The sequence below is a fragment of the Mandrillus leucophaeus genome, unplaced genomic scaffold, assembly GCF_000951045.1.
Source record: "Mandrillus leucophaeus isolate KB7577 unplaced genomic scaffold, Mleu.le_1.0 Scaffold16, whole genome shotgun sequence".
Lineage (NCBI taxonomy): Eukaryota > Metazoa > Chordata > Mammalia > Primates > Cercopithecidae > Mandrillus > Mandrillus leucophaeus.
The window spans coordinates 4,480,776-4,490,053 of NW_012101587.1; positions in this window are offsets into that span (position 1 = coordinate 4,480,776).

A 9,278-nucleotide genomic window follows, 5' to 3' on the forward strand; every position below is an offset into this window, starting at 1 on the left:
AGTCAACATCCGGCAGATGTTGGCTGAGTAGTTGCATACACAAGATTGGAGTCTGAGGCTGGGGGTCTGGGTTGGAGATATGAACTTGGGTCATCATCATATGTCCTGTGTGTAAAGTCAGCATTCAGGATGACATGGATGGAGAAGAGAAGTCCCTTCCATCATTTCTCAAGTACAAGGTCAAAGGGCGCCTGTGCCGTGGTGTGTCAAGGAAAGGGTGTAGTTCGAATCCCTTATTTTTGCACAATGGTGCTTTCTACACCTAAACTGTGCAGGTGAAGTCCAACAGTCCCTTTCTACTCACTGCATGGACTGCCACCCCCTAGGGCCACCAGGCTCTCGGCTTCAGTCTTCATTCTGGGGTGTTTGTCATCACGGGGAGCCATGCAATCCTCCCCCTGTGGACAGAAGCAAGTTCAAATCCATCCTGGCAACACTAAGACTGTTTTCTAGACCAGATAGAATTGTGATGGGATTTCGAAGAACAAACTCACCTACCAGGTGATTCCTCTAATCTCCAGGGCCAGCCTCAGAAGGCAGAACTGCTGGGGAGTTCCAGTTGGATGCCCCCATCCCAGTCTCCACAAGCAAGGTGACTGCAGCATTCCCAGGCCAGCAAGGACACTTGGCAGCCAGCACTTCTCCCCTTGAAGCAGAGGCCATGGGCTTGCCGTGCCTTCCTGGCCCCAGGAGCACTCAGGGGCAGCCTATTCAAATGCACAGCAATATGTTTCACTGTCTCCAGAGGGTTGCTGAAATCCTACAGAACCTATAAGAAGGCACTTAGCATATTTTGTATTTATAGAGAGGCTTTCTACCAACAATCTGTGCGGTACAGGTCTCATTTCATTAATCCTCGCAGCAGGGGTGTAGACGGTTGGGAAGAATTGTCAATTTTACCTAACGTTGAGACAGAGCTGCAGAGAGGTTAAATGACTTGCCTAAGGCTATATGATAAAACAGTAGCAGAGTCAAGATTAGAGCCCTGGAATCTTGACTTCTGGTCTACTCTCTTACACCTTTCTTCAAAAATAGCATAATAAAAAATGCACTAAATTTGAGAGTTTAATTTTCTTTGTGACATTCAGCATGTTGCTTAACCTCTCCCTGCCCCAGTGTCTGAATCCATAAAATGGGGATAGTAATACTTGTCATCTAGCTTGTCACAGAAATAGTATGAATATTAATCTTTTTAGTGATTAGACCTTTTGGAAATAGCTGCCATATAAATTCAAGGTTTAAGTTAAGATCACAGACAACTTAGTGTATATTATCCAATGAAATAGAGAAATGCATTGATTTTATTTTAATGGTAGTAAAAAATCTATAACAATGATAGCAAGTTTTTGAAGATATTCATTTGATATATCAACATGGTGTTGATTTTCTAATGATTATATGAGGGTCTTGCAAAATGGCTTAATTTTTAAATGTCTAATCTTTTTCCAAAACCATCTTCCCAAACCCTTAGTTTTCTGTAAGTGGTAGAACCTGGTTTATTTTTCAGATAAAATATACTAGGTTTACTTGTTTTGTGAAATCACATTTGTAATAAAAGGAAACAAAGGAAGAACATGGGAAAGGTTTTGCAATTTAGTCCCTTTCCTCCATATCTTTGCTGAAAGTCCAATATCCCCTGTAACTACTAAAATGGTGGTGAAATTTGGATTTATTTCCCACTTCCCAGGTCTGGTCTAGTCCTCCACATTATCCTGAGCAAAGTACTCAAGAGTTAATGGAGTCCATGGTAGAGTGTTTGCTTCTTCTGTTTGAAATCAAACATCTGATCTTTATCTGCGGTGACAGGTTTAATGCCTTTCTCCTCTGACAAATTTTCAGTTGAAGAGGAATGCAAACACTGCTATCGGGACGGTTGTATAAAGGCCTAATCTGAGCAAGCCAATATTGGCAGTTTGATCCCTAATGAACAGCAGAATCCTGAAGGGCCCCACTTGCCAGAAGGGAAAAAAACAAAACAAAAAACATCGAGGCAGAAACCTCTGTATGCTTTTTCCAGCACCTCCGTGGCTGTGCTTGGATCTGGCAGGGGAGACACATCACAGGGAATTTTAGCTGAGAAATGTTGGCATTCTCCTTTAGCCCTACCAGGGATGGAGGGCACACAGTCACCCAGGAAACAAATGAAAGCAGGAGAGAGAACCAGGTCACAGAAGGCCTCAAGAATTAACTGGGTTTTCCCTTGACCCTGAGAGGGTTCTACCATGGGGAAGTGCTGAGTTCTGTGATCGTCTCTGGGAACCTAATACTCTGAACAGTGAATTTGCCTACCACGTTTCCATAGGCCGAATGTATTAACGAACTTGGCTGACTTGGGGAACTTTCCGGAGAGTACTTTAAACTTCCCTACCGGGCAACATGTGAGTATCCAGAGATCCAGAGAGGCTCCTCAGGAAAGCGAGAAAGATGAACTTGCGACAGAACTAGCATATTCCAAGCATGCCTGAGATAGGCCCAGTGCAGTCAAATATTATATTTCATATGTGGGGAATTCGTCACTATCACAATAAACGGGAATGTTTTAAGTCAATTTAGCCAATTCTTTTTTTTTAATGTTTGTTTGTTTTTGAGATGGAGTCTCCCTCTGTCACTCAGGCTGGAGTTCAATGGTGCGATCTCCACTCACTGCAACCTCCACCTCCCGGGTTCAAGCGATTCTCCTGCCTCAGCCTCCTGAGTAACTGGGATTACAGGCATGTGCCACCACACTAAGCTAAGTTTTGTATTTTTAACAGAGACAGGGTTTCACCATGTTCCTCAGGCTGGTCTCGAGCTCCTGAGCTCAAAGTGATCTACCCGCCTCAGCCTCCCAAAGTGCTGGAATTACTGCCGTGAGCCACCGCACTCGGATGAGTCAATTCTTTTCTATTGTATTAAAATTCATGTGATATAGAAGAAACTTGAAAGAAAATAGATGGTAGAAATTTCTGACTGTGACTGGCATATGAAATTCTGTAGAGAAAACTTACATCCTAACGTCTTGTTGTCCTGATACAATATGAACCAATATAACCATTAGTACCATGTAAAATTGAAACTAAAATTTGAAAAACTATTTTGTATATAGTCTAAAATATACTACAGTCTTTGATATTTGTTCTTTGGTGGTATGACTTTTCCCTTTCTTGTTCTTCCCCCCTCCTCCATCAACCACTTACAACTTTTGTTTATTGAATGGACAAATATTCATTAAATGTTCAGTATGTGCAAAGTGAACTGTTTGGCTCTATTAGGAAGGAAGACAAAGATGGGTGAGAAATGGGAAAAAAATTAGACTCTCGCCAGAGTCTTCTAATTAAGCCAATGCATTCTGATCACAGAGCTCTTCCTTAAGATTTCTCTGGTTGGTGGAAACCCATAGACCTGATGGTCATTCAACCTCGCTTCCAACTGGTGGGTTTCTGGCTCCCTCTGCACCTGTGACTTTGGTGTATTGTCAGAGGTGTATACCTGTGTATTGTATTTGGCGTATGCCTTCTTAGGGAGTCTCGGGTCTTAGTTGGAGTAAGAAGTAAATTCTAAAGTCTTTCTTTTTTGTAATAATGGCAAGCTGACCCTTCGTCTAATCTAATCACACCTCACATCAGGTTAATTTGTAAATCAATCCTCTTACATTATTAATCATCACAGGAAACTAGATTTAGCACCATACAGCTTGATTAATCCTCCTACTACTCAGCCTATCAAACCTCAGGCCCTCTCTATTCCTCCATTGTGTTCTCTGGAGCTCAGAATCTACCTTAGTGGAGTCCAGGGAACCACAACCACTGCAGAGAAGTCAGATCCATCATCCTTGAAGGCTGACCCTCCAGCTTCTTTTAGTGGCCCAGTATTGAGCTTGTTCACCTGTCTGAATAACACAAGACCTCTTGCTGAGACAGTGGCCTTGGTATGCAAACGCCTTCAACTCAGCTCGGGTCGGACCAAGACGTTCTCAGGAAGCAAGAGGATTCCTGTTCCAGATGAGTGTTTTTAGCCCCGCCTGCAGGTAGGGTGGCACAGGGGGAGGAACCATGGCGGAGGACCTTCTGTGGTATGGCCCGGCGTGTCCTCATCCAGACGTGCCTTTCTTTGGGATGTGAACTGCAGGGTCTGCACCCTGGCTGTTCGTCCAGTGGATGTTGTGTCTTCTCTGTGTTCACACGTGACGTGACCTCAGAGCCCGTACACAACCTGCTTATCTGAACATATTCTTCGACTTACGGCTCCCTGCATTGCCTGCCCCTGAACAGGGGTCTCAAGTCAAGGATTATGTTTTCCTTTATCTTATAGACCTCAAATACTGGAGGCAGACAAGTGTCTTCTTTGCTCCCTATTTAACTTAAGACCATTTCTCCTACTTCAAACTCCTATCTTATTGGAGACACCGGTTATTGGCCATCATGTTTGCAGTCATCCTCCAAACCCCCAGCAACTCCTCTCACTCATTAATTGATTTAGGACTTGGAACACTCATTTTCGCTCCATGATGGCACCTGTCATCATGGGTGGCAGCTTGAGCATTCATCCACATAGCTAACTCCCCAGGCTCACCTTTCCTGGCTCGACCCTCAGCTAAACCATCTTTTTATTCTATTTGCTCACCCAGCCAGTCACATGGGCCTGTTTGAAGCTGTGTAATTTCTGGTAACTTCACTACCTTAGAAATCTTGCCTCTAGGGATCCTTTTCTCTGACATCCTCCTCTTGACTGTTCTCCAACACCGCCCTGACCTCCGTGGAGGCTCCGCACCTGTCTACTGATCACAGTGACTTGCTCCACCACCACGTCCTCTTCACACCCTCACTTCTCTCTTTATCCGCCTTATTTTCTGTGCGCCTTAAAATCGTCCTTAATACCCCTGCTGCATTCTTCCTCTGAAGCAATATTAGTACTCTAAAAGCTCTCTACCTAAATATTACTGGAGACAAAAATCATCCAACCATGCAAACTGGACTCACGTTAAATTTACAACAAATCTTAAAGGGCACTCAGAACCATCAGAGGACCCTACAATGCCTCCTATTCTCTGCAATGACGATTTCACGATTTACTCTTTCCTCCAGCTTAACACCCATTTCCCCGTACACCACCGGCTCATGACCTTGTTGCCTATCAGAGAGAAAATGAGGCTCCTCAGAGAAGACGCGCCTGCCTTTCCTCCACCAAACCCAAGCCCGACTTGCTGTACAATATATGTAATTTCAACCAGTTTTAAGTGTGCAATTCAGTGGTGTTTTATTCGTCTCTGGAGCTTTTATCTCTTCCCTGGAACTCTGTACCCATTAAGCAGCAGCTTCTCACTTTCTTCTCCCAGACCCTGGCAACCAGCATTCCACTCTATGAATTTTCATACTCTAGAAACCATATGTAGGTGAAATCATAAAGTATTTGTGCTTTTATATCCAGCTTATTTCACTTAGCATAAAGTCCTCAAGGTTTATCCATACTGTAAAAGTGCTTTTTTTAGGAAAATGAAAGGAAAATAAAAAAAGAGTCACAGAGAATTTAAACCTTCTTTGATAAACATTTATCTTCAAGTAACTTATCCAACCCAAACCTCAACCTAAGAACTCTGAGGCTGGAATGACACTTGTTTAAGACGTCTAGTTACAGCCCTTCTGCCAGTAAAATGAGCACAGCTGCACCATGCTGACTGCTTCTTTCCCCCTGTTAACTTTCCAAGTGAATTCCTGGTGGCAGTAAAGTGGCTTCACTATGAGCCCTTCAGTTCATAGTATTTCAGATATTTTCTTTTCTACATCAAGTGTCTTACTTGAATTTTTGGTATGCATTTACCTTACTCTGGTTTTACATCAGGCCTTTGGACCTGGGTAGAGAAAAGATAAAACAAAGTGTCAAGGGAAATCCTTGGTTCACGGGGCTGATCCTCAGGCCCTGTGAGTCTTTGCCCCAGCTACGTTGGTGCATCTTGAAACTTGAACCACCTAGAAGGAAACCTTACATTACAGGCAAAAATGGAAATGGCCAGAATCTAAAGCACCTGTTTCAGTCCCAAGAGCTGTATGTCTCCCTGCTTCTGACTTTACCCTCCTGAACCCTCCTGCTCTAGGCCATTCTTGCTGACTCTTTCAACCATGCCTGCTGCAAACCCTTCTGTCTGAATGGAAAGATTTCTTCACAGGGTTCCTCAAGAGATTAAAATACATGCTGCGTGTCCTTCCACCACCCCACTCAAGTAATGGATTTATTCTTTCCCAGGGCTACTGGTTCTGCTTTTCATCTATTCCACCTCAATTCCCCCTACTTTCCAAAAATTCAAGGGTCACAAAAAGTTACCATGTTCATTCTTCCTCTCCATCACATCAGGGAGAGAGGTGCACTGGCCACGTCTTTCTTTTCTGCACACTTGGGGAGGCCGAGCCAGCTGGAGTTAGAGGTGTGGTGGTGATGGTGGTTCTGTGCGCTGTGGGGTGACGTGGGCAGGGTGGCGAGTCCTAGGGAAGGGAGGTCAATGCCCTGGGGTGACTTACAGTGGGTGCCAACTCTAACAGGTGGAGAGGTGCTTCTAAGGTCCTTGGGTTTCAGCTCACTCCTGTGCTCAAACTCATTCTTTGAAAACAGAGCCATGACCAGTCTGCAGGCAAACTCCTCTGAGCAGTTACAGGCATTGCAGGGAGGGCTTGACGGGCACCTAGAAACTTTGCTGTCCACCCAGAAACATGATCACTGACCTGCAGCCACAAGAGTGCCGGACCACATGGATTCCAAACAATTACTTTCCTCAGCTGTTAGATTTTCAAACGTGATCTATAGAGTGATGCTGACAGTAGATTTTCTGCCAGCAATAAAGGTGGCCTGATTCACAGAATAATTACTGTATGCAAATGAATGTGATTTTCCTCTGCCCTTTTATGGATGACTCTGCTCTGCCATTCATCAGGGCCACAAATTTCACTTGGGAGGAGACGGATTTAAAGAGACAGGCGCCCCTGGAGCTTTGCAGTGAACTTACTAAATCCAGGCTAAGTGTCTTCATAAATAGATGTGCATATGCTAGAGGGGGCTGCCAGACGCTGACCTTTTTATCTCTGTATGGCTGCTTGGAAAACTGTTGAGAGAACATCTTCCTTTGTGCCCTCCCAGGTCTTCTGGGAGCAGTGTCCTGCAGGTTCTCGTGTCCTGCGAGTCCCATAGACCCTGGTGGCTTCTCCTTCACCTTTCAGGGTAGCCCCTCCTCTGTGATGAAACAGAGGAACAGAAAGCATTTCCCATACCTGGCTCTGCTTCTGATGAAATAATAGCACAGACAATGAACAAGAAGCGTTGTTTTGCTTGATACTGAAATGTAATGGAAGGAAATACACAGTAAAAGCTGGGGGTGCAATATTCTCTTAAAAACCTTGGGTTTCATGTCTTTGGTTCTGGAGTCTCTGGTACCTAATGGTATCCCGCTGGGTCAATTCATTTCTTCACGAGTGTCTGTGTGCAGTCACCTATGCACAGGGGATGGGTCTTCCCTCCTCTACTGCAATGGAGGTGATGTTGAGTAATCCTACAGAATGGAGGGGGTTGTCAGTCCCTGAGGTTGGGACCAGAACACAAGTGCGCATTCACAGGGAACCCGCAGAACATGATGTGTCATTGTCAAATATCAGCTTCCACATTTGCTCCCAGCGCGCAATGTGCACCCTCGTCCTTTGAGTGTGGAAGAAAGGGGGGGGGGTGTGATTGTTATAAATGGGACAGCCCCACCTGTGAGGGGGCTGCCTTGTTACTCATATTGTAACAATATATTGATGTCAGCACATCTCCAACACATTTTCTTCCACCGTCACTTAGAGAATAAAGGAAAGACACGTCGGTGTTTACATGTACACATGCAGCACACACCACGGTGGCCCATCACAGCCTTTCCCAAATAAATACCAACTAATACAGAAATTTTCTGAGTGCAAAACAGGTGAGCCTGGTCTCCAGGAATTCCTTCAGATGATGCCACTAAGTCTTCTCAGTGGTTCATAGGAGAAGCACAGATGGTTTTACAGATGCGTCAAACCATGGCATTATTTTAAAACAAAGCTTCAGACCAGTCCCTGAGGATGATACCTTTTCTTAGGAAAACCAAATTTTCTTCTCTTCACAAATTATAAGAATGAATAACACCTTTGATTAGTGATTTGTCTCTTAATTTCATTCTTTAATACCTACTTTGATATAACATAAAAGACAATGTTCAAAAGAGATTCAATATTTGATTGCAATAAATTATAACTCCATTTTAACCTTGTATACTACAGTGATTGCATGTACTGAGAATTTAGAGAGTAGATGGGGAAAGATCCAATAGTCCACTTGAGAAATTTTCCCAAAAAAACTAAAATTATTGAAAAAATTCTAAATAATATGTTTTATGTTGATTATAGATAGATTTGTGTAAAAATGTATACTTACTTTTTATTTGGTAACAGTCAAAAACAAAAAGGTAATTTATACTTGCCAGAGTTGAATGCAAATTGACAATTTTAACATCTGTTTTAAAAAAAATCCTAAAACACAGACAGCAATACTAAAGACCACATGACATTAACAAATGAAAGAGGGTTGAGAAGAACAGATTTAGAGGCCAAGTGGCTTGGTTAGAATTGATTCTCAACAAGTCTATTTTATTTAGCAGAAATGTCTGTCACCCTCTTTTATGGGCTGACCTGTGTCCTCCCCAAAAAGGGTATGTTGAAGTCCTAATCCTCCTTCAGAGTGTGACCTTATTTACAGAGATAATCAAGTTTAAAGGTCACCGGGCGGCCCCTAATCCAATATAACTGTGAGCTAGTAGAGAGGGGAAGTTTGGACACAGAGATGGATGTGCGTACAGGCAGGACGCTGTATGAACTTGGAGGCAGAGATGGGGGATGCATCTACAAACCAGAGGACACCAAAGATTGCCGGGAGCCCACCAGAAACTCAGAGAAAGGCATGGAACAACTTCTCCCTCATATCCCTGAGAAGGAACTAATCCTGCCTTGATCTCAGACTTCCAACTTCTAGAACCTAGAGACATAAATTTCTGTTGTTTAAGTCCCCCAGTGGTAATCAGTTATGGCAGCCTAGGAAACTAACACACCTGCATTCTCTTATCAAGACACGGGGTTAAAAACAGAAATCCCTACAGAGCAAATAAGGACAGCAGCAGCCTCCTGTTGGTCTACAGCAGGAAGAGACGGCAGAAGACGGTCATGGCTCTTCTCCTGGGAAAGGGTTTTGCTCACCACCCGAGAGCTTCAACACTGCGGCTTCAATGACAACTGCCAATCATATTC